General features: G+C 41.4%; 2 long non-coding RNA genes across 2 annotated transcripts; one reads left to right on the top strand and one right to left on the bottom strand.

Moving 5' to 3' along the window:
- Nucleotides 1-1324: 1324 nt before the first annotated feature.
- LOC133966658 (uncharacterized) lies at nt 1325-4667 on the top strand. The gene is made up of 5 exons (XR_009923964.1): nt 1325-1987; nt 2403-2585; nt 3205-3291; nt 4035-4182; nt 4418-4667. It is a non-coding gene; the product is annotated as an uncharacterized LOC133966658 (long non-coding RNA).
- A 1434-nt stretch (nt 4668-6101) lies between these two features.
- Nucleotides 6102-9225, bottom strand: LOC133966670 (uncharacterized). Its single transcript, XR_009923969.1, has 5 exons — nt 8784-9225; nt 8186-8368; nt 7480-7566; nt 6589-6736; nt 6102-6353 (listed from the first exon to the last, which is right to left on the bottom strand). It is a non-coding gene; the product is annotated as an uncharacterized LOC133966670 (long non-coding RNA).
- Between the last annotated feature and the right edge of the window lie 17124 nt (nt 9226-26349).

Below are 26349 nucleotides of genomic sequence, written 5' to 3' on the forward strand. Positions count from 1 at the left end.
TAGACGTGCACACCCCTCAACAGAGGTAAAAATAAATGGTCATATTCCTGTAACGAATTCAAACACAACTCAAGTGGATGTTTACAATTTGACTAAACTAAATTAAACTTTGATTTACTTGACTTTCTTCACGTCAGGTATAGAAAATGTTCACCAGTTCTAATCCCAGTCTTAACGGGACGTCCCAGTTCAACTCACAACTACATCCTTCAAGACAAGTCAGTTTACAGCTTAACACCTTGCGCCTCTAAAACCCAGGACATGGCTCATCAGCTTTCAGTAGCATAATATTACCTCCCCTTTGAAACACATCAGGACTTTGACTCTGTGCCTGGAGATAAAGTGAAAAAAAAGCAGGACGCCTCAAAGTTCTGATCTGAATCAGTAAAACATTTTCCCAACTCCGCTTCTCAAAGAGTCCAGGGTACAAACTCATGGATGTGTGGAAACACAGAAAATATATTTGAGGACATTATTCGATTTGCAATTTAACTGCAGGATATGTCCATGAATCATGAACCCACCAATAACAACTGAGTTAGACCCAAGGTGGCAGTGAAGACTAATGTGAGAATTAAAACAAATTAATAGAGAGCGTCTTTTTTACTTTAGAGACAAATGTAAGACATAATTATAGTTTAGACTTGGAGTTTGCCACAAATACCCTCCACTGAGTCTCCTGACTTTTAGTTAATTTCTCCCAGGGCACAGCTCTCTCTGCTAAATCAAGAAGGTTAACAAGCCCTTGTGTTTTAATAAAAAAAAAAAAAAAGACACATTCCCATTTAGTGAATGTGACTTTTAAGACCATTAATATAATGATGAGGCTGAGAATAACAATCAGTGACTCAGGCATCATCTTCTAAATGAAGGGCAATCGAGCAGACGTCAGTTCCTCTTAGGAAAAATCCAGCACTGTGAGGACTGCAGCGTCCTCAATGAGTCGATATGAATACATGAGTCAAAGACTTTAACCATAATGATGATTCACGTTTATTTCTATTGCTTTAAAAGAATTGTAGCATTGAAAAAAATAAAAAATAACCCCCTGGTGGCCGGGTGCAGGAAATTACGTCACCCCACACCTCCATGTTAGCAGAGGGCCTAAACAAAAAAGTCAACATTCACTTTATGGTTTTGATAAAGGATTCAATGCTTTAAACAAAAGGTTAATCATGTAATTGATGTCTGGGGAGTAGAGGAGATGTGTCTCTTTTAGAAGCTCTAGAATCTAGAGTTTCTTTTAAATCATCTAGAGTCTAGATGATTCAAAAATACAATAAAACGTTAAACTATTAAACAATTAACTTAATTGCAACCCAGTCTCATCAGAAAACGTTCAGTGGCAACGTTGGTCCACTTGGAACGACGTTACCATCTCACAATCTGGCCTCTCAGAGTGTGAGATGGTAACATTTTGTCAGCCCATTGTTTTGCATTGGCGTGTTCTCACGTCACGTGACTCACAAGCTCCCGTCTGCGGAGAGGAAAACATGGCGGATATTCCTTGTTCTCTCAGATAAAAATATAGTTTTGTAACTTAGTTTGGGCATAAAAATACATTCTGACACCATTTCTAGCGAGAAATGTGCTCTTTGCTTCCACAGTCTTCAGCCAGTTCGTGCTTATGATAAATATTTTAATAGTTATCGCGAATGTTTTTATCGTTGCTATGAGGGTTGCTATGACGCTGCCATGCCAGCACGGCGCAGCGTGCTGTTAAAATCACCGTCCCTGCGTGGTGTCCCTCAGTGATCGTGAATGTTATTCACGTTATATAATATTAATATTTGAGGCTAGATTACACCTCTAATGCGAAGGATCCTGCGAGACCGTTCATCCCGAAGGGGGACCGACTGCGCCACGGACGGACCAGGCGAGCGGAACTGACGTGTGGCTTTTAGTAAACATCCGGTTCTTTAACTCGGGGCTGCGTAGTAACCACCGAGCGCTGGGAAGACAAACGATGTCATCTTCCTTCTGTCAGGTGAGTAGTTTATTGTTTTTAAAGATCGTTACGATCTAGGTTTACAGTCCGAGTGCTGAGACAGCGGTTGCGGAGTCCGTTGATACACACAATGCTAATCTTCAGCTAATACGCCATTGTTAGCCACATGCTACGGCCCACCGTAGCCTGTGCTACCTGGGAGGTGAATACATGGTTGTTGAAACCAGTTCAAGACGCTTAGCTCATCATTGAGGGACGCTACAATATAAATATAAACATGAATTTGATATATGAATGCTTTAGATTAATAAGGAGTGTATTTCTCTACCATTACTCCAAAATATCAGATCAATTTGGTTTAATGTATAGTATGCAATATGACAATAATGTTTCCATGTTATGGAGTTGCAATTCATTTTATAAAACAATTCCTATGTTCTGTTTTTTAATCAAGGACGATCCAAGTGAAGGTACAGGAGTTTCATTAACGTCAATAACTTGGACCGAACACTTTGTTTTGCTTGATGAAGAGCAGGAAGGGCAGCCTGGAGAGAAAGAGAAGCCGGGTTGAGCCCACTACCATCATCCACGTACCACGAGGAAGATGCGGGAGAGAAATGATCCTACCATTAAAGAGGTACTTTTAAGTTACATACCAGAAACACCATTTTATATAATATGCCAAATATACATTTTTATAAAATCCCCAAAGTACGCTTGCTGACATACAAGTTAATATCACACTGAAAGAATTTTGATCAATCATGCTTCCCTGCTGTGATTGTTTAACTGGGAAAACAACTTTTTCCACAGGAAGGCAAGTCAATTTAAGGAATACATGTTCAAAGTTTTCCTCTGTTATGTATAATGATGACCCCCATCAAACATAATGTTAGCAATCTTTACACCTTTTAATTTATTCTGATTATTTCTGTCTACATGTGTGAATTTGCCTTCATTAGTTTCAGAAAAGAGCGATGATGTATCGGTCACGGGGCGGCAGCACGAGACTCCGCAAACTAGTCTGTAAGCAAAGTAGACAAAGGCATCAAGGTTGCGGCCTGCCATCATTGTTATTTTGCTTAAGGGACTGAATATGTATCATGTAGAAATATTAGCATTTCCCTTATATCTACCAAAACTGCTTGTTTCACAGACTGCAGTTTTGTTTTGGTCCGATGTGGTGTGCAAATACAACCGTATCGGCAATGGGTTGTGGGGCATTAACATTTGTAACTCTAATTTTGTTTTGACAGACTGTGAAAAGAGCGTTGCGAACATCACCAATCTACAGGAAGACACAGTCCAGTAATGGGTGTCAGAAGTTCAGTAGTGAATGACAGGTACTGTGGAAAATGTGTGTCATCGTTGTACAATGTCCTTTGACTCTGTTTACACAAGGTTAACACAAAAAGGTTTGATTGTAAACTGATATTGGTATGAATTCATGTTATTCTCCTCTTCACAAGAAACAAACAATCCAAATTACCTGCAGAACGCCCTTGATGGACGCTTCAGATGCATCGTCAGACTTGCGAGACAGCAAGATGCCAACTTTAATGGCAATTTATTTGTGTAACATTCTGTGACCAAATGTATAGATAACTTTTTGTAGATTGTAAAAAAAGATAACCCATTTATTAAAAAAAAACTACACTAGAATTACCGCACTGCGTTGTATGACTCCGCTAATCATCGCAGTGTCCGTCTACATATTTCTACATATTTTCTCTCGTATAAATGACACTGTGTCTCTTGACAACTGAAACCATAAGATGAGGTCACTGTGGCCTTGACCTTTTGACTTTAACACAAATACACAGTTAGACAATCCGAAAACATACAGTTATGCCAAGATATCTTTGGTTTCACATACTAGATGGCATAAGCAGAGACATCAACTCAGGGAAAATATTTCTGTAGAAAAGAAAGCCCTGTACATGTGAATGTATACATCAATCATGCTTCCCTGGAAGCGTCTCAATAAAATAAAACGTCTCAATAGTGCGTTTGTACGTGTGTATGTATACATACACACGTACAAACGCACTATTGAGACGTTTTGTTTTTTATCATATATTCTCAGGAAGGACTGATGCATGTACTGAGACGGGACGTGAGGGCCTACTCTGCGTGCTCAGAGTTCAAGCCCAGCAGGGTGCAGCGGGCCTGACATATTCCGGAACAGCAGCACAGTCTTTGGATGACTCCTCTGAAGATGAAAACATGGCGAGGTACTTCTCCACTGATGAAGAACTGTGAGGGCTGTGATTAGCTACACTCTCTTGCTACAAGGCTACTCTTGCTACTCCCTGGCAGCCTTAGGAAGGCATTAGCTTGCTGTTGGGTAGCTGTTAGCTTCAGCATTTTCAGATTTAGCGGCCAGTCTGACGTTTATGTTTAAAAAAAAAAAATCGGAGGAAACCATCTTCATAATTTAACACTATGGTTTGTTTGTGTGTCCTTCAGTTCTTCTCAAGAGAAGCAGTACAGGTGTGCCTCAGCTCCACGGTCCCTCCTGCAGCCTCCGCTCCTGATGCTAACCTCATGTCTCCATCACACCAAGCAGCAGACCTGGAGTGACAGACCTTTCTCCAGAGCTGCTCCCTCCCTCTGAAACCCCCCTCTCCAAAACACTATTTGTGGCGTTTTTAAAGTCTTATTTGCATGAGAATTGTTGATCATAACATTTCCAGCAGATGCCGTAATGTAATGTTTTTGAACAATAAATGACATTTATCATAACATATTGGTATTTCCTTGCACTTCTACACCATGATATTGTCAGATAACATTACATTAAAGCAGTGAATGCTCTGCTTTAAGCAACATAAACACACAATGATTCAATGGATCTGAAGTAGAATGGGCACATAACATTCTGTAGAGAATGCCTCAGTAATTGAAGTCAGAAAATAAATTTCTTTATCTGAGGTTCCAGTCATTTATAGTCACAGGAAAGCACACAGGTCTGGTTGTCTAGGGACAACCCATATCATATTGTTTAAGATGTGTAACATCAAGTTTGTGTATCAGTGCAAAATACATACCGTCATTAGTCAAGAGTTCACTCTTGTTTACACAAAATTTAGGTGACCCAGATGTTTCACAATGCATCTGATAAGGTCTTATGAGAAACATTCTTAACATTAAAGAAATGAACACAGAGGATAACAATATATGTTTGACTCAAATCAGTAGCTGGTAATCAGCAGCCTGACTTATTCAAACACATTAATACTACAATGAATGAGGCAGGGGTTATCTATCAGAAATCAACTATATCGTCACATTAGGTTTCTCTTGAGCTCATTGAAATGACCTTCACATTCAACTCACTGTCACCTGAACCATACTGTTGTTTCTGTATCTACAGTGACTTTTAGGAAAACATGTATAAAGCAATGTATAAACAATAATACATCTTATTTATATAGAGCTTTTCAAGAAGTGCAAGTACTTCACTGAGGGACAGCTCATACAAACAATATATATGTCATAAATCCATGTGATGGGACAGCCTCACACTTGAATGTAAACCAATTGTAAAACACATTTGCTTATACTGGAGATCTTTTAAATGAATGTCCCAGAAATGATTTCTGATAGAAAACCCCTGCCTCATTCATTGTAGTATTAATGTGTTTGAATAAGTCAGGCTGCTGATTACCAGCTACTGATTTGAGTCAAACATATATTGTTATCCTCTGTGTTCATTTCTTTAATGTTAAGAATGTTTCTCATAAGACCTTATCAGATGCATTGTGAAACATCTGGGTCACCTAAATTTTGTGTAAACAAGAGTGAACTCTTGACTAATGACGGTATGTATTTTGCACTGATACACAAACTTGATGTTACACATCTTAAACAATATGATATGGGTTGTCCCTAGACAACCAGACCTGTGTGCTTTCCTGTGACTATAAATGACTGGAACCTCAGATAAAGAAATTTATTTTCTGACTTCAATTACTGAGGCATTCTCTACAGAATGTTATGTGCCCATTCTACTTCAGATCCATTGAATCATTGTGTGTTTATGTTGCTTAAAGCAGAGCATTCACTGCTTTAATGTAATGTTATCTGACAATATCATGGTGTAGAAGTGCAAGGAAATACCAATATGTTATGATAAATGTCATTTATTGTTCAAAAACATTACATTACGGCATCTGCTGGAAATGTTATGATCAACAATTCTCATGCAAATAAGACTTTAAAAACGCCACAAATAGTGTTTTGGAGAGGGGGGTTTCAGAGGGAGGGAGCAGCTCTGGAGAAAGGTCTGTCACTCCAGGTCTGCTGCTTGGTGTGATGGAGACATGAGGTTAGCATCAGGAGCGGAGGCTGCAGGAGGGACCGTGGAGCTGAGGCACACCTGTACTGCTTCTCTTGAGAAGAACTGAAGGACACACAAACAAACCATAGTGTTAAATTATGAAGATGGTTTCCTCCGATTTTTTTTTTTTAAACATAAACGTCAGACTGGCCGCTAAATCTGAAAATGCTGAAGCTAACAGCTACCCAACAGCAAGCTAATGCCTTCCTAAGGCTGCCAGGGAGTAGCAAGAGTAGCCTTGTAGCAAGAGAGTGTAGCTAATCACAGCCCTCACAGTTCTTCATCAGTGGAGAAGTACCTCGCCATGTTTTCATCTTCAGAGGAGTCATCCAAAGACTGTGCTGCTGTTCCGGAATATGTCAGGCCCGCTGCACCCTGCTGGGCTTGAACTCTGAGCACGCAGAGTAGGCCCTCACGTCCCGTCTCAGTACATGCATCAGTCCTTCCTGAGAATATATGATAAAAAACAAAACGTCTCAATAGTGCGTTTGTACGTGTGTATGTATACATACACACGTACAAACGCACTATTGAGACGTTTTATTTTATTGAGACGCTTCCAGGGAAGCATGATTGATGTATACATTCACATGTACAGGGCTTTCTTTTCTACAGAAATATTTTCCCTGAGTTGATGTCTCTGCTTATGCCATCTAGTATGTGAAACCAAAGATATCTTGGCATAACTGTATGTTTTCGGATTGTCTAACTGTGTATTTGTGTTAAAGTCAAAAGGTCAAGGCCACAGTGACCTCATCTTATGGTTTCAGTTGTCAAGAGACACAGTGTCATTTATACGAGAGAAAATATGTAGAAATATGTAGACGGACACTGCGATGATTAGCGGAGTCATACAACGCAGTGCGGTAATTCTAGTGTAGTTTTTTTTTAATAAATGGGTTATCTTTTTTTACAATCTACAAAAAGTTATCTATACATTTGGTCACAGAATGTTACACAAATAAATTGCCATTAAAGTTGGCATCTTGCTGTCTCGCAAGTCTGACGATGCATCTGAAGCGTCCATCAAGGGCGTTCTGCAGGTAATTTGGATTGTTTGTTTCTTGTGAAGAGGAGAATAACATGAATTCATACCAATATCAGTTTACAATCAAACCTTTTTGTGTTAACCTTGTGTAAACAGAGTCAAAGGACATTGTACAACGATGACACACATTTTCCACAGTACCTGTCATTCACTACTGAACTTCTGACACCCATTACTGGACTGTGTCTTCCTGTAGATTGGTGATGTTCGCAACGCTCTTTTCACAGTCTGTCAAAACAAAATTAGAGTTACAAATGTTAATGCCCCACAACCCATTGCCGATACGGTTGTATTTGCACACCACATCGGACCAAAACAAAACTGCAGTCTGTGAAACAAGCAGTTTTGGTAGATATAAGGGAAATGCTAATATTTCTACATGATACATATTCAGTCCCTTAAGCAAAATAACAATGATGGCAGGCCGCAACCTTGATGCCTTTGTCTACTTTGCTTACAGACTAGTTTGCGGAGTCTCGTGCTGCCGCCCCGTGACCGATACATCATCGCTCTTTTCTGAAACTAATGAAGGCAAATTCACACATGTAGACAGAAATAATCAGAATAAATTAAAAGGTGTAAAGATTGCTAACATTATGTTTGATGGGGGTCATCATTATACATAACAGAGGAAAACTTTGAACATGTATTCCTTAAATTGACTTGCCTTCCTGTGGAAAAAGTTGTTTTCCCAGTTAAACAATCACAGCAGGGAAGCATGATTGATCAAAATTCTTTCAGTGTGATATTAACTTGTATGTCAGCAAGCGTACTTTGGGGATTTTATAAAAATGTATATTTGGCATATTATATAAAATGGTGTTTCTGGTATGTAACTTAAAAGTACCTCTTTAATGGTAGGATCATTTCTCTCCCGCATCTTCCTCGTGGTACGTGGATGATGGTAGTGGGCTCAACCCGGCTTCTCTTTCTCTCCAGGCTGCCCTTCCTGCTCTTCATCAAGCAAAACAAAGTGTTCGGTCCAAGTTATTGACGTTAATGAAACTCCTGTACCTTCACTTGGATCGTCCTTGATTAAAAAACAGAACATAGGAATTGTTTTATAAAATGAATTGCAACTCCATAACATGGAAACATTATTGTCATATTGCATACTATACATTAAACCAAATTGATCTGATATTTTGGAGTAATGGTAGAGAAATACACTCCTTATTAATCTAAAGCATTCATATATCAAATTCATGTTTATATTTATATTGTAGCGTCCCTCAATGATGAGCTAAGCGTCTTGAACTGGTTTCAACAACCATGTATTCACCTCCCAGGTAGCACAGGCTACGGTGGGCCGTAGCATGTGGCTAACAATGGCGTATTAGCTGAAGATTAGCATTGTGTGTATCAACGGACTCCGCAACCGCTGTCTCAGCACTCGGACTGTAAACCTAGATCGTAACGATCTTTAAAAACAATAAACTACTCACCTGACAGAAGGAAGATGACATCGTTTGTCTTCCCAGCGCTCGGTGGTTACTACGCAGCCCCGAGTTAAAGAACCGGATGTTTACTAAAAGCCACACGTCAGTTCCGCTCGCCTGGTCCGTCCGTGGCGCAGTCGGTCCCCCTTCGGGATGAACGGTCTCGCAGGATCCTTCGCATTAGAGGTGTAATCTAGCCTCAAATATTAATATTATATAACGTGAATAACATTCACGATCACTGAGGGACACCACGCAGGGACGGTGATTTTAACAGCACGCTGCGCCGTGCTGGCATGGCAGCGTCATAGCAACCCTCATAGCAACGATAAAAACATTCGCGATAACTATTAAAATATTTATCATAAGCACGAACTGGCTGAAGACTGTGGAAGCAAAGAGCACATTTCTCGCTAGAAATGGTGTCAGAATGTATTTTTATGCCCAAACTAAGTTACAAAACTATATTTTTATCTGAGAGAAAAAGGAATATCCGCCATGTTTTCCTCTCCGCAGACGGGAGCTTGTGAGTCACGTGACGTGAGAACACGCCAATGCAAAACAATGGGCTGACAAAATGTTACCATCTCACACTCTGAGAGGCCAGATTGTGAGATGGTAACGTCGTTCCAAGTGGACCAACGTTGCCACTGAACGTTTTCTGATGAGACTGGGTTGTTAATTGTTGACACGATGATGATGATGATGATTGTGCCTCAGTGAAGAGAGTGAGCAGCTTCATGTGTGTTTCCTCCCCCCAACAACACACCTGTTTCTCACCGGGACTTTGCAGAATGTGGATGTGCGTCCTCACAATAGCTGTGAGCATGAATACATTTGCAGGCGTAGGTCTTGCTGATTGTTATCATGTCGTTGTCAACTCCTACTCACCGGGAGTGAAGGGATCGAGTCACCTCGCTGTCAACACACGTCTGAAACCCAGAGAGACGCCTGTTTCTAAGATGAGACTAAAAACAGAGAGGAGGAAAATACACTCCTGCTCCACGAAGTCTCATCTGTTACACGGAAAACAACATCTAAATACTCACAACTGATTCCTTGAGTAGAGGACAAGAGCAGACAAGGCGTTGATTGGTCTGAACAACTGGACTGATCCACATCTTACACAGTCTGACAGCTTTCCGCAGCCGAGACGTCCTCTCACCACGTTTCCTGCTATTTCTGAGTTTTATGGGACTATCAGAAAAAAACACCTTCGGCACAGAGATGTGTTAAATGTGTTAAACTGCCATGCGGCTCGTGACTGCAGTTTGTGGAAGGCGGTCGTTGAATTGTGTCTTTTTTAATCAGCATGTACACAACAGGTTTGTGTCCAGTGTCGCACCGTGTGTCCTCGCTCTCCTCACAACAGGCATTAGACATTATTTTATTGCATCTGTTTCATATTATATACCAAATGTGTTAATGTGTTTTGTTTTTTATTGCATTAAATTGACTCATCCATTTATTGTCCTTTTTTATTGTTAGCATTTTTATACGTTTTGTTAATTCCCCGCTCATCTGTCTACCATGAAGCACTTTGAACGGCACTAACCTGCATGAAAGGTGCTAAACAAATAAAATGTGATTGAGTGGGGGTGCTGGTCTCAGGTATTTGTGTACGTGCACTCATGCATTTAAGGATTTGAAGAGAAAATGAACTGAACTTGTGGGTTTTCAGAGTTATTTGATGATCAACTCTTCTTTAAGGCCACAGACGATGACAGTTGCTCAATAACCAATGGAATCGGTGGATAAACTTCCAGGTCATGTGTTTTATAGCAAACCCAAAAACAGAATGAAAGCCAAGGCTGTGGTGTGAATTGCAATAAAGCAGCAATAAAGCAGCAACTTAAAAAAAAAAAAACCTCTAGAAAGTGAAGTTACAAATCAGAAAAGCAATAAAACTTCCAGGGACGATAACAAATGAAGCGACAGAGGAGAGTGAGGAGCAGAGAGTTTATATAACCGACACAAAGCAGAGGAGAGAAGTGAACTCGGGTGAGACGCCACAGGAACAGGAAACCAGAGTTAAGAAGTTTCAAAGTAAAACAGCAAATACAAATAAGAGATATCAATACAAAAATACATAAAGGATTACAAGACCAGAGTCAGAGAGAGGAATTATAAATCCCTTAAAAAGGTCCAAAAGGTTTCAGGCAGCTGAAGAATCAGGACATAAAAGTAGCTCCTGCCATTTATGTGACTGGCTTTTAATTTGAAATAAGTCTTATCAGTGGATTTACAGCACGTCTGACATCCCAGCCTATAAAATACCAAAAAACTAATTTCAGCAATTAAAAGACCATTTCAAAGGTTCTACCATCGTATTAAATACTCGACTGGGACCAGTTATTAACACATGTTCCTGACATTCATGTGATTTCGGTATCAACCTGTGATAAGTGCTGTATTTCATGAGACTCCAGGTGATGTATTCATGACAGTTTAACAGATATCTCTAGATCTTCACCGGTCACGGGGTTAAGGAAGAAACGCCACAACCTGCCTGGGGACAAGTAAAAGCCACTCGTGATAAACGCCTCCCCATTGCTCATAACTGGCCACAAAACCAATTTGAAACCCCCAGCATGGCGCCATGATACATCAGGTTAATTTGACGTAACCAATTTAAGGTGTCATTGTGGTTTAGTGATGGATGGCGCCCGGCTTGACGTGGCGGGTGAAAGCGGTGAAATACAGACGTCATTTATCTCAGGTCCCTGCTGTGGCCTGTCTTGTAACATCCCCCCCCCCTCCGACAAGAGCATCCATGCAATGGTGAGGAAAGCGTGTGTTAACAGTCCCCGGACGGAGAGCAGTGGATGTTTAAGATTCTTTCAGGGGATTGTCACTCAGGTTCAGAAGTTGTATAAGTGTGTGAAAGGCAACTGGGACTGCTGATGGTTTTCATATTCTTTAAATCCAGTTAACAGTCGCCTACGTACACATCATGTTCAACAGAGAACCCCTTGATCTGTGTGATCCCCTGAGATGAGTTGATGAGTTTTTAACACGAAATTTTGAATTTAGTGAAAAAACTGTTAATACTCGACTTCTAGACCATCCCTGTAGAATTATATAGACACCAATATTCAGATAGAAACCTGATTAAAGCAATAAAAATCAATAATCATATGAGGATATTGACCTCAGGTTGGGCTTCGAAGACTGGTGGAATAAAAGATAAAGAATATGCTCTGTAAGGTGTAAATGGGATTATGAATGGAATATTCTAACAGCAACTGATGTGAACATCATAATCCAAACATTTCAGAATAACATCAGCATATTGGTGTTCAGTTATATGCAGTCAGCTCTTTCAGGAGATGTGCATTCAGCAAATGGATTTATTTAGAAAACTGGATGAGAACAACAACAAGTTTAATCTGTAATAGAAATGAAAAAGCATGTTGAACTGCAATAGTCAAATGTTTAAATCATTTTGTGTTGATAAAGTCAAATCTGTGTCATCGATCCTTCACGCAGTATTTTCACAAATGTTTAATTGTTGCATAGCTTTGTTTTCATCAAACCTTAAACAAGGGCTTATTGACATGAATTAGATTAATGAGCTTTTACTTTCACTTCCGTCTAAAAACTGATTTGAAGTTTCACAAAATATTGGGAAATTTACTCTTCATTTGAATTAATTTGTCTGTTTTATATTTGCGTATTTACAGTTTGCACAGAATTTAAGATTTGTGATTGTCTTTGCCTCTCTCATTTCGATCCTGTCTCGTGTCTCTTCATTTAAAGGAGACGCACTGCTGGTTTAAATTGTTGCCGAAAATAACACAAAAACTCAACACAAAGCGTAATCAAGACGCTGCAGAGCCGAGTTGTTTGAAACGATTCTGTGTCTAAAAGGTTCAAACTGATGATTAGCTTCGCAGGAAGGATTCAGAAATCAGCTGCACTGGAGCCACACACAGTGAAGGGACTCTTCATCCTGTCTGAACGAGACACGTCTTCAATCTACAGTGGGGGGGGGGGGGGGTTCAGGGGAACCGACTGATCAGAGCAGACACTTATTATCTCTGAGATAATGGCTGTCATGATGACTGACGCTCATTTTCCTCAGGAACACGAGACAAAAGCATTGTAGCTCCGCGGTTCAGTCGTGTTAATTGTTTCTGTTTGCTACTTGAACTGCCGTGATAGAAGCGACACGACAAAGAGCCGTGATTGTGTTGTTGAAGTTTCCCGACGTGGAGGATGACAACGGTTCAAGGGACAATCTGACAATCGGAGGCTAAAGAGGCACGACAGAGGAAACGAGTGGGTGATCCAAGAAAAGAACCACAGACAGCGCTCGACGCACAGTTAAGAATAAAAGCCTCTTTAATTTACATACGTGATATTTCATCCCGCTCTCCTCGCTTAGCCCGCTCCCTCCTACGTTACGGTAAATATATCCTGCCGCTGCCATATTTGTTTTGGCTCCGGCAGGACCGACTCCTTCCAGACCTTTTCTGCCTGAGGCCAAAGTCTAAGCAGCCGCTGCTCAGATCGGGGCCTGGAAACGGCCTGTTATAGTGTCGGCCAGTCAGGGAGCCTTTATCTGGAGCTGCCGGCTTTTTCAATAAACGCCAAAATATTTATACATAACAGATCTATACTAGAGACTACAACGTTTCTGTGAACAAGTGGAGAAAACTAGAAGAATTACAAATAAACGCTTTTTGTAGGAGTTACCATCCCCAACATCTCTCTTATGTATTTGTAGCTCACTCACTATTTATTTTCTGTTTCTCTCATTTCTTTTTCTTGGATATTATTGAGGTGATCTCTTAATGACCATCAATATCAACTCAGATTAAAAGCTCCCGTTCACAGAACTATACAAGAGACAGTTTATTATAATGTATCGCAAGCGAGTCTTACAAACTGATTTCTAAAAAAGATTAAAGCTTTTAGCGCAATAGAAATGGTTCACCAGGGCCTACAGTGGTGATTTTGTGTTTTCATTGCTCATTACACAAAAACTGCAAAAAAAAATTATTGATACTTGGTGTAAAGATGGAATATGGGCCAAGGAAGAACAAACAAACCTTTGAATTCACTCTCCTGCTTTCAAATGCTTCATGTCTCTAGAGTGAGTCAATAAATTATAAAAGTACTATAATTGTGTTAAAAACGTCTTTTCCAAACATTTTATAAATAAATATTAACTAAATATGGATTCAATATGTTTCTGAATATAGAAACATGAACAAAGTATTTGAAAACAAAGTTTTTTTCTTAACATGCCCATTTTTTGTCAGGTCTGGTTAGGCAAGTGGAGCCAGCATGCAGAGTTTAATCAAAACGTTCCTGTTCAGACAAAGGTTGTTGTTTCTCTGTGATAATCTGCACAGACCTTGTGTCAGAACAACAGCTCGATGTCCATTTTGTTGTCGATGACTCTCAGAGAAATATTGATGTTCAATGGAGAGGAGCTTGGAGCTGTGGTTTGGGGATTTTATTCAACATCACATACATAACTAAACGAAACAAATGAATGAAACGTAATGAACCAGAGATAACAAGGTTGTTATATTGCAAGTGAAGTAGTAATTGTTGTTGACATAATTCTGTCTTCCCATGGGCAAAACATGCAGATTTCCAAGTTTCACATTCCTTCAATCTTTATGAAAAATCTCGTTTAAATTGTTTGCAAAATGTACAAATGACACATCTTGACTCCTTTCAGTGTTCACATACCATATTACACTATTTGATAATTCAGCTACTTCCAGATCAATTCTCTTCCACTAATATGTCTTTAAAAGCTTCAAATCCATTTGTGTGTATTTCTTCAGTGTGAACACATCGTTATATAACATTAAAACAGGATTATGAAGCTCAAGTCTTTTGTCTTTTCCCATGATGTGTTTACTTGATGTGCACAAGCCCCAGTGCATATGATGATGTTACCAATTAAAATCCAAACTCGTACTTGATGCTGCTTTTATGGCATTTTTTTTTATTTTTAACTTTAAGCGATATCTAATCATTCCCCCGAGCTGTCTCGTCTTCAACGTTAAACAAAGCAACCGGCAGAAGATGAGCACATCACAGAGTTAAAGCTGCAAAATGCTCCCAGGAGTCACCGCTGTTTCTCAGGAAGCTGTGGATCCATCAGATCTTTGTTGTAGATGCTCCCAGTGGAACTCACATGACCTTTAACCCATCGTCTCTTATGGTAAAGAGAGTTATTCCCTCAGTCTCCCCCTGCCAATGTCATCAAATCCCCACAAAGGCTCCGCCACAGAAAAGGTGATTAATTAAAGCAATTAAGGCAATGACGCTTTCAATTAGGGCCGATATGAGCTCAGCTGAGTGGAGAGGGAGGCGCCTGTGGGCAGGAGAGGTGATGGAAATGGAGAATATCCACCAGCAGAAGGTAATGAGCTGAATGAGGAGGCTGTACCTGAGGAGAGATGGAGAGATGAAGAGAGGGAAGGAGAAAATGGAAGAAATTAATTACTTCTCATCTGTGAACGTCTCCCTGCAGCTGGGATTGTGATGGTTCCATCAAACCAGAGATTTATCCCAGTTTGATCCAGTTCCACAGATAACGTTACACTCAGACAGGTCTTAACGCTCATCTGAATATGGACAGTTTAGACCGTGTTACAGCATTTATTGTCTTTCCTGACTTTTGCATATGTTTTGAATGATAATTAAACTTACTGACAGAGGCAATACTGCACTACTGTGATTAAATTAATAGTCTCATTAAAGCAATTACAGCGACGCATTAAAGTGAAAGCTCCCCGTAATAATCATGTTCTGGTGATTTAGGCATACAACCGTTTTCAAGAGCTGCCTACACAGACACACAAACACACATATATATGCATATATTTACACAGACATTTGTGCTGATTAGCGGCCACTAATGTAGTATAATGAAAATGGAGAGCATTTCAATTAACATCAAGTAAAGAAAATCAAGTAATTATCAAGTAATTAAAATGGTCAAATCTACTCTGAAATGAACAAATAACAAACGAGGGTTTACAAACTGTTGTGCTTTGGTTTTCTCCTTTGAGATGTTCAGACATCTGGAGGGAGCTCGGAGAGGAACCTCCTCTTCATCATATCAAAAGGTTGAGGTGGTTCGAGGAAGTAGCCTTGATGTCTCCTGCGTTTTTCTTTGGAGGTTCACTGAGCATGTCAAACCGGGAGGAAACCCCGGGTTAATCCCGGTAGGTACCACTTGTCTGACCAGGGAACATATCTGGATTCCCCAGGATAAGAGCAGAAGGACGTTTGGTTCACCAGCTACCTCAACAAACCAAGCCTGTGTTAGTGATAGATGGAGAATTTGGTCAAGACTAAACAGTCCTGCAGTGAGCTATTACAAAAACTGATGTGATCTGATGCTCCAGGTAAACGTGTGACAGACAGAAGGGAGGCAGAACATATGGGAATACAAAATGTCCGTGAATGAAATCAATCCAATCTTTAAACAAAGCAGATACCGTCCACTCTTCAGTTACAACTTTCATTTCAAATAGTGATCAGCTTCATCAAAAGCAGATGTAAAGAAAAAAGAAAGGAAGTCAAACAGATAAACTGTCAGCTGTTAACACATCGTTAAAAAGACCGGGACTAACCCGAGTGGAATTTATCACAGAAGCCGATATCATTTTTGAAAGCTGCTATCGGGTCTGATCAATTGTCTTTAGCCAAAGTGGGAAGTTTAGAAAATGAGTGTAAGGGACCGACAGAGCAGGACAGATGTGATTGTGTTAACCTTCATCACAACATCTGTCACATCTTCATCGGGCTTCTGTGGCAGCGTTTTCACTCTTGTGGATTTCCAGGAGTAAGTGAGGGAGCGGTGGAGAAGTCTGGATTCAAGCTGTGCGTCCAATACGTCTCCATAAAGTCCCTCTCTGTGCTCTTGTGCTCCTGATGAACTGTCCCGTGCATATTTAGGAGCTGAGATACAACCGCCCTGGTATCCGTGCTCAGAAAGCACCGGAGCTCGGCAGCCTTTTCACCAGATTGAATCAAGCTTCCCACTGTACTGGGTGCATGTAATCACACTCGACATACATCAAATTAAAGGCAGCGGAGGGAATGCTCGTACTGAACTGTGCTGTTTATGCTCCGTCCTTCCTGCAGAGGGATTCGTTGCTTTAGGTAACAAACACATTCCACAAGCAGCTGCCTGTAAGCCCTGGATAAAAATAACACCAATTAATTGCATTGAGGAAAGGTTTCCTGTGAGTTCATGCACAACATTCTGTGAATGATCACATGGACCTGTTTGGTTTCAACTAAATGCTAAATGTCATCTTAAAGCAAGAAATAAGTGGATTTGAATGAAGGGGCTTCCACCTTTCTGTGATTCAACGTTTAATGAGAGTGAAGCAGGAATGTCAGTGAATCTCCACTGATCTGAAAATGAAGATAAAGATTAAGATTAACATCAATTTATTAGTCCCAAACACATGCACAGACATGCAAAGGCACACTCATGCAGGTAGGGACATTTAACCTCTGCATTTAACCCATCTGTGTGCAGGACACACAGAGCAGTGAGCGACTATGTACGGCGCTCAGGGAGCAGATGTTGGGGGAGTAAGGTGCCTTGCTCAGGGGCACTAGACAGGGTAGGGAGACTCTTGGATTTTTGGACAGATCAATCCAGGTTCGTCTTTTGTTGTCTCTCCGTGGAGTCGAACCAGAGACGAACCAGAGACCTTCTCTGCCCATAGTCCAAGTTTCTGCCACTAGAATACCACCTCTCCATGAGACACATTCTGCTGGTAGCTGTTGTCCACAGCTTCTTTACACTCTGTGAGAAGCTGCTGAAGATCCTCAGATTCCTGCAGCTTCTGGACTCGTGTGATGACCAACCTGCCGCCTGAGATCTAGAGAGTTGCATTAAGTGCTTAAGGTCCGACACGGTCGATCACAGGATTTGCAGAAGGTCCACTTTGGACTCTTGTCATTTAATTGATGGAGAGCGTTGGTTTGTTGGCTGAAGCTGCTGCAGCTGCATGTGTTTAGAGTTATTGCAGAAAGTAATGGTTCTGTACCACCTCATGAATATGCAGTGGTTTGCCTTTATGTGCTTACAGCTCATGTTGGAGCCAGTTATTGTGCAGCATGATTGAAACAGCCGATGCTAATCAGCTAATGCAGATGCAACTGCAGTAGTTTGGCCAAACAGCTGTTTTAATGTGGCGGCTGGTCACTGTGTTGTATCCATCCATTCATTATCTATACGGCCTATTCTTTGAGACTGGAGCCCATCCTGTCTGACATTAAACAAGACCTGGAGATATAAAATGAACATGATGCATCTGTGCACCTGCTGCTGGTTTAATGCTGTTGTTGTGGTTTCAGATTTAAAGTTTTAGTTGAAGTTGGCATTTTGTTTGACTGTTTTTTGGAATTGTTCCAAGACTACAGGACGGATTACCATGAAAATTAAAAAGAAGCATGGTGGATCGAGAAGATTCAATACATGCTCTTTCTTTCTTCACAGTATCTCAGCCATGTAAAGTGGATGAGCTTTCCCTGTTGGGCAGGTTGGTCTGTGTCGTTAAAACTGTACTTAACTTTTTAAATTATTAAAAATCACAAAGCAGCCGAGTCAGTTGTTTAAGTAATGTGTACGAAGAATAAAAAAAAAAATGTCAGTGCTGATTATTTCCCTGACACCGGAGATGACCCCTGATGTGATCTAATAACCACTGATCTGTGTAAATGTTCTTCTTCTAATTTGGAAGCAAATATTAGAACATAAATCTCAAGAGCAATTAGCTGCATATAGATTCACCCGAGACGAATTCCCTGTGTGTCTGTGGGTGTGTCACGTTCAGACACTCGGGTTCAGTGAGGATCTGTCACGTCAATAATGGATGTGGAGTTGAAAGTCTGAAAATACTCTCAGCTGGGACAGTGAGTTTTTAACGCCGTCTTCGACTGGCCAGTGAAATACAGGAGTTCCTATTCCCCGGGAGCAGCTGGTGAACGGGTTCTCCCGGGTATCACAGTCACACACACTTATCTCCACATGGAAACACCCAGAGAATATTTACACGGCCGTTACATTCTCCATCTGTGTACGTGAGTGTTTGCTTAAATGACAGATTCAGTCCCCGTCTGCCCAGATTCTTTCTGCCGGCCTCACTTCTGTCTCACGAGTGTGGATGTTCCGTCACATGCTAACGGGAGAGTGAGAAACGGTGTCATTACTGTGGCTACGTAGAGGGGAAGGCCATAACTCCAATTAAAGGTGAATGTCCTGCAATTAGACGGCACAGAGAGCGGACTGGAAGCAGCTGGGACGGGCGGAGTTTGTCCTCGAACAGAAAAGCCAGACACTCAGTTGTGACACGTGAGGAGACGACCAAGGACAGGAACACTGTTTGAAATGTGCGGCTCTGTAAGTTGAGTTCAAACAAGGTTCCTAACAGATTTGAAATAGCCTCTTAATTAGGCCAAACATCTGGTGTGTGGAGCGAAGCGAGGTAGCCGTACAACAGAGCTGTTGCATGTCCTCTAGGCAGTATGCTCTGCAACCTGTATGACTAAGATGTTCTGTGATGAGGCGTTATGCAACCAGGGGTGACACAAAATCAACACAGCACCGGCCGGGTGGAGTGTGTTGAGCATGAGCAGTGTTGCTTTAACATGTAGGTGGAGGTTAAACCATCATTCAATCAGCTTTTCTCAATCCAGTGTGAATCGGCCCCGTGTTGTGATAATGATGCTTATTAGACCCGGAGGAAAGAAGACATGTGGAGCCTGCAGATGGATCGACGACTGTTACACACGTGTGTCAGGTATGACATAGCAGCAAGGTTGTGTAGGATTTGGGAGTTTAAATTGTTCCCCCTGCAGCCTTCAGCTTCCTGAGGAACAACACACGACATAATCCAAGACTCAAGGTTCATCGTCTTTGCTGGTGTTTCAAAAGGAGTAAATTATTTAAATGTGGATATCCTTCCCAGCGGGGGGGCAGCTTTAAAGAAAAGGAGCATCTACACAAGCAGTTAGATCATTATAAAAGACTTCCTCGGTTGTGTCTCAACATCCCTGCCCCTGTGCATTATTAAACAATTATTACACCTTGAGTACTTCTAATTGGATTTGCCAAATACGTCTTGGTGGAGACACGTTTGCTACGGGGAACTTTATTCTCCTTATTCCCCGTCCTGGAACAATTAGTAACAATTAGTAATTCTGTATACAAACTATTGACTACAATATATATAAAAGGAGATGTAGTTGTTGGCTGAACCACAGACCTTCAGTTTATAAATGATGGACTTATAGACTGGTGTGGTCGGGTTTATGCAATAAAACCACCTCTGGTTAATGCAAGGAAAAGATTGCTGCTTTTGTTCAGTGCTGAGAAAATAACCATGTGTAAAAGCAAAAGTACGCCTACAGCTGCTTCCACTGTACGTGTGACCCGACGCTCCATCAGCATGAGACCTGTTAGGTAGAGAGAGAGAGAGGAGTGAGGAAGTCGAAGTTTCAACCCGGGCCTGAACGAATCTGCCACGCACTCGTAGTCTTTCATAACCACGGCCTTTCGGATATTTACATTAACTTTGAGCTGGAGAGAAAAAATACAAAAAGTCATTTGTTGGCTTGTCAGTCGTGACAGTTGAATAGACACGAGCGAGAGCTGTGAAGTGTCGGGATTGTGGGAACCTATCGTCATTACTGATGTTCTAATGCAGCTGCAGTGTTTTGCTCGGTCGGTAGCGAGGCTTAGTGAACGCGGAGCACATGCACACGGACACACAGGCGGAGCGGCCAGCCACGAGGTGATGTTTCCGTCGGGTTATTTCCCTTTTGATAACTTAATTCCCGACTTCAATTTGAAAAGCAGGCTGGAACCATTAAAAGCAGAGCACTGGTGCTGAAAACAACCATTAAGGCTTACGGCTCAGAGAAAATTGACTCACAATCAAGACGCTCCTAATCCACTTTGAAGCGTCAGGGGTTAGCGTCCTTATCTCCCGCGGGAGACCAGAGCAGCTCCTCCGCTGGGATTGGACGGATGCAAGAGTGTTGCCGCGCCGCAGTGGGTGCGCTCGCTCTCTACGTGCATGTGTGTGACTGAATTACTCAAGGTGTCCAACTGCAGTGTGTGACCTTTTCAGGCAAAACACCAAATCTGATTGATATCGCAGCAGGGGAAATACCCGAGTCCCTCACTGTGTCTTTATCATTCATGTTACTTCCCTTCCCTGATCTTGTCCTGCAGAACCTCTCTCTATCGATCTCCTCCTGGCCATCAGTCCCTCTCCTCCTCTTTTTCTCTTCATTTGTTTCCTCACTTTGCTATTCCCAGTCCACTCCTCTCAACATGCCCTTCCTTATTAACTCTGGTTCTCTCCCTTCCTCTGTCTCTGGCTGCTGACTGACTGAGCGGACATGGCGAGGTAAATTGGGATGTAGCTGCAATGACAGGCCCTTTGTATTGATTTGTTCATTTTCATCATCCATCACAGTGTCCATGGGGGCTCAAACACACACACATTTACAAACACACGCGCACACGCATGCACACACAGCGCTTGCAGAAAGAAGAAACCTGTCCAGGTCCCAGGCCCAGTAAACTAATCACATTACCTTGATGGAGTGGACCAGGGAACCTCACAAGGCCGCAGAGCCAGAGAGAAACAGAGAAAACCTTCTGCTTCTGTCACTACCTGGACTAACGCTGAAACAATAAACAAGATGAACAGGCACAAAGCGGATTCAGCCGCACGATGAACGATGGAGACGTGCATTACCTCCTCCTTCCTGTTTCCTTAGCATACTGGCAGTTTGTGTTGTAGCTGGTTGCGGCTGCATAGTTTCAGGTAACACACTTCATTTTCTGCTATGTTTTGTGTTGATTGAGCTCAGTCAGTTTCCCAGTGTGTCAGTGAACATGTGACACGCTGTGAGGTCATATCAGTTATCTATTTATGAGCTAGTGTAACTTTGACTGTCAAGAGTTGGGAGGAGATGTTTTAATTAGTTGTTTAGCAAAACGAGATACCATCTTGTAGATTTCTTACTTGCTTTTTAAATGACTAACTTCTTTATTCCTTAAAAATAAAAACACTAATCTTTTTGTTTTTAGTTTGTTATTGCTGTTTATTTCATTAACTTTATCGATGAAGCTAGATCTTAATCATACCTTCTCATTTTGAGATTTATGTTTTGTGCATTGTCCTTTTTTAATTAAAATGAAATGAAAAAAACTTACCAGAGATTAAACCAATGTTTGATACTTTCAGACGCTGCATTGATCTTGAATTTGATTATTATTGTTAAAGGACCAGTGTGTTGGATTCAATGGCCTCTAGTGGTGAGTTTGAAAGTTGCATCCAACTTAAAAGCCGTTTCTTCAACCTTCTTTTTCAATATGTGACTGTGTGGTGGCTTTTACATGGGTGAAATGCGGCTTTAAGGATTTTAAGCAGACATCGATCTTCAGGAGAAAAGCTTTCTGCCAGAAATCCTGGATGTGAAACTTCTTCTAGACCCTGATTTAGTTTGTCCCCTCCAGGCTACTGTAGAGCCGGTGAATCAGGGCAGGCTGCAGGGGGCGTGACTGGCTCCCTATGAAAATACCAAGGGTTAATTTTACGACACAATGAAAGCATTACTTGCAATTTTTGCATTTGCCAATTTATTCATGTTGAAAACACAAAAGTAATGGATATAATGGGATCTCAAACAAACCGTTACAGTCGAGCCAAGAGCTGTACAGCAAAGTGGTTTCTGCACTCAGCTGCTATGAGTGCAACAAATGTGGAAGAGATTTTCTCTATGATTCAAGAAAACACTAATTTGAAAAATTGTAGCTCATTAAAAACCAACATTTACAACAAACATAATCATTGTTTGGGCTGTTTCTGATCGAGGTGGCCACTAACGACATGCTGAAATGTAGTTATTATAATGCAAATGCAGCTTTGTGTAACATAAACTTTTAACCTAAACATCAATATCATCACAAGAATGTTTCCTCAGACAAAGTCCTGAACGAAACCAAATCCTACAATTACAAGAAAGATCTTGTTCCACTGAGTTAAAACTGTCATAAGTAGCATAACCAGCTGTAAGACACTGCTATATCATTACGCTGTCATTGTCTGATTACCCTGTAATTAGGGAAAATATTCCTCAGCAATTTAAACGTTGGTAATTAAGTTATTGTTCATGCATTAAAGATATAAATATGAATTGCACTTTGGATGACAGCTAGTGAGCTCTCTTGGCAAAAGGCTACAGAGAAAGTGATCTGTCTGTCTCGTCGCTCGATAGTGTCAGGATGTCTCCTCGCTGTCAGTCTCGTCCTCTGCTAGTGATTGCCATCTATAAAGGTCTCATTGAAAAGAGACCTTTGGCAAACCTTCAATTACTTTGAGTGTCTTCAGAGTCATGTGACGGCGGAGATACAGGACGTCTTTCACCTTCTCACCTTAAAGCCCGGATAAGTGTCCTCTCGTCTGAGAGATGAAATCACAGAGTCACTTGTTGAAGTCTTTGTATAAAAACCGAACTCAATGGAAGAGGAATGTTCTCATGGTTAATCAGATGAGGGCACACTTGCAAATGAAGGCAGGGAATGAAGAGACCCAGTGATGTACAAACGATGGAGGCCGGAGCACAGAGGGTTTCCAGGGGTTAGAGAAGATGTGACACTGGGCCACTGTTTGAGGAGAGGGATGATGAGGAGGTAATAATAGAACCATGATGATAAGATCGTCTCGAGCTGATAGAAACCGTGAAAGACAGAGACAGACTTTATGAGCATAAGAGAAAATATCATTCATGACCTGATCTCACATCAGTCTGCAAGTTAAATATGTTTCTTTAAGGAGAATTGTTGTTATTGAGGTTTGTTCAAGCATCTTGGATATGAGGCTTGTTTCATACAAGACGCAGCCTATAGGTCCAGCTGGGCTGCTACACATAGTGTCAACATAGGGCTAAATTGATAAGGCCTGTTCAAATGTCCCAGAGGCAGAAAAGCAGGGACCACTTCAGCAGTAACAACCTTCAGCAGGGATGAGTTGACATCTGTCCCCTTTCACAACAACAACAGGACAACACTCACAGATCCTTTCACACAAATAACAAGGGAACCAGAACAACACACAAAACCACTCTGTTGCTTTGTGTTGGACTAATCAATGATTCTATATCATGAACTGTAAAGTTATATTTCGGACTTAATTGTCTTTCAGAACTCGTTTGGACTTAAGTTTATGAATTCCAGTTTTACTTTGAAATGATTTGCCTTGTGTAATTTTGCTCAAATTACTTCCTGCTCCTGAGTCTCGCAGGTTATTCCAGCCACATTTAATCCTGAACCAGAATGCATACAGTGCTAATAGATCCAGAGGATGCAATATCAACTGCTCTTTACACCAGTCTGCTTCAACTTAAGCATGAGTCATTGAAGGATACCGCACACACAATCCCAATCAAACTGGTCCCAGCCCTCCCGACATGGTTTTCAACCAACACCTCTGCTTCCGGATCACAGACTGTTCTGACCAACCGTCTTCAATCAGTCTGAATGGGAACTCATTAGTCCTCAATCGTATCACTGAGCCTCGGTGTCCCTCAGGGCTGCGTCACTAGCCCCCTCCTATTCTCACTTTACACCAATGACTGTGCATCATGTCACATTACAAACTTGTACTGTGATGATTCCACAGTGTTAGCGCTGGTCTCATAACGATGAGTCTGCAGAGAGGTGAAGCGGTGGTCAGAAAAATAGCTAATCTCTTAACGCCAGTAAGGCCAAAGAGCTCGATCATCGACTTCATAAAGATGTGGAGGTGAACAGGCTCCAGTCGTCATAAAAGGAGACATGGTGGCGATGGCCCTGCAGGGGAAATCATATTGATGTGCGTGTGGGCTAATGGTTGTGGCTGGATTGCTTTTATTTTATTTGTTGACTCTTGTGCACACAGGGCAACTGTGTGAGCTGACGGGTAAAACACAGAAACTCTCTTTCACTCGCACAAGGCATTTGTGGCATAAGACGTTTTCTGTGTGAGCGAGACTGGTTTCTGCTCTGAACTATCTTCTCACACCATTACACTCATCCTCTGAAAGATACTTACAAGCAGACATTTGGGAACACATACAGGCAAGAGTTTTTTGATGGAAACCTCTGTGAGCCTGAGAGAAATCTGAACCTGGATGTCATTTATAAACCTTGGTCTGAACCCGATCCAACGAGTCCCGAAGGGTCCTGATTGGCTCAGGATGGGTGTATCACGCTCCTCAAACAGGACTTTGAAGCTGTGAGGTACAAAGATAGAACTACATGACATGAATCTCACGGTGGATCTGTCTTGGACCAGTTTGACCCTTCACAGCCTCAGAACTTGCAGTTCACTGTTTCATTTGAAATTGCTGCTTCCCATGCAACACAAGAGCACGAAGCAAGATATTGAACGTGCCCCTTGATGTTAAACACGCATGCAGAGACCTACAGAAACATGAAGGGATACATATATATTTATATATATATTCATAACATTCCGGCAGCTGCTCTAAAGCCCCAGAAAGCCTAGAAAACTAGCAAGTCAAGATGTAGAGTGCTGCTTGGTTACTGAAGGTGCGGGAGTGGGAGCAGAATGCGGCGGCAGGATGCCAGAATGTGAATGTATGTAAATCTAAACAAAAGTAGGTATCTCTCGTTGCACATGGAGCAGAAGAACAGCAGATGTTTGAAATCTGTCCCAATCTGCTAAACATGAAATGCTGCAGAAGCTCCCGATGCAGTTTCATTCTTTTCCGTGACAGTTAGATAAATAAAGTTATTTTTGTATGGAGGTTGCATGTGTTCCCTGCGGGTTTTCTTCCAGGTGCTCCGGATTCCTCCCCCCCCCACCCACACACACACACACACACTTAGCTTTCCCATTTCTCTTTGCAATGACAGCAAACATTTCATGTAGTTTTGTTTTGTGAATGTGTTTGTTTGTGTAATTCCACATATTTATGACTCATAAATAATGTAAACTAATATAGTATCTGGCAGTGAAGCTGCAGTAGCACTCTTGTAATGTCTGTTAAGCACAGAAACACACACACACATGTACCACCGCACATTTAGATAAGCATCTCCGCAACTCCATGGTGTCATTTTTATATTTCCCCATCAATAAATGCATCCATATAAACATGTAATTTCCCCAAAGGCATGAGGGCCTCTTTCATATATTCACACGTATCCTCAGTATGTGGGTAAGTTATGCTGTGAATCTTTTCCCCAGGGTAGTTTCCTTCTGCTCTCAAGTCAAGAACTGTGTCTAACATAGCAAGGCTCTATTTCATGACTGACATATTCTCTCACTCCATTTCAGTCTTATGATATATTATATATTTTTTTACCCAAGTTGAAACACAGTTCAAAACACATGGAGGGAGTGTCCAGGTGATCCATTCACCTCACCTCTGTTGGGATTATGGATTCAGTCTGGTTTCTCCGGACACCTCTTGACTTTAACCCCTGGTAAAGTGTGCCGCCTGCTGGATGTGACCTCCGGTTGCTGCTCCCCCGCACCAATGACCCCGTGCACCT

This window comes from Platichthys flesus, chromosome 12 (assembly GCF_949316205.1).
Source record: "Platichthys flesus chromosome 12, fPlaFle2.1, whole genome shotgun sequence".
Lineage (NCBI taxonomy): Eukaryota > Metazoa > Chordata > Actinopteri > Pleuronectiformes > Pleuronectidae > Platichthys > Platichthys flesus.